Below are 313 nucleotides of genomic sequence, written 5' to 3'. Positions count from 1 at the left end.
GCTGTTAAAGAGGGGCTCAGGGTGTGGGGAGCTAGAGGATGGCTCTGGGACAGCTAGAGAATCTGCAGGGAGCGGCAGTAGGTGCTGGGAGTTGGAGAAAGGCTCCAGCAGCTGGAGAAAACTGCAGGACAGCCACAAGGAGCTGGAAAGCTGTGGGGGAGAGAGGACTGGAAGGTGCGGGGGAAGCCTGAAAACAGAGAGATGGACAGCAGAAAAGCGGCAGGAGAGACTGAAAGGCATCAGGGCAGTGGGAAAGCAGAGAAAGGCAGCAGAAAGTCACAGGGAAAAAGCAGGACCGTGGGGAGCAGGGGGA

The sequence above is a fragment of the Gavialis gangeticus genome, unplaced genomic scaffold (assembly GCF_001723915.1).
Source record: "Gavialis gangeticus isolate Ggan-Ray unplaced genomic scaffold, GavGan_comp1, whole genome shotgun sequence".
NCBI classification, from domain to species: Eukaryota; Metazoa; Chordata; order Crocodylia; family Gavialidae; genus Gavialis; species Gavialis gangeticus.
Note: the sequence above shows the minus strand (reverse complement) of the source record.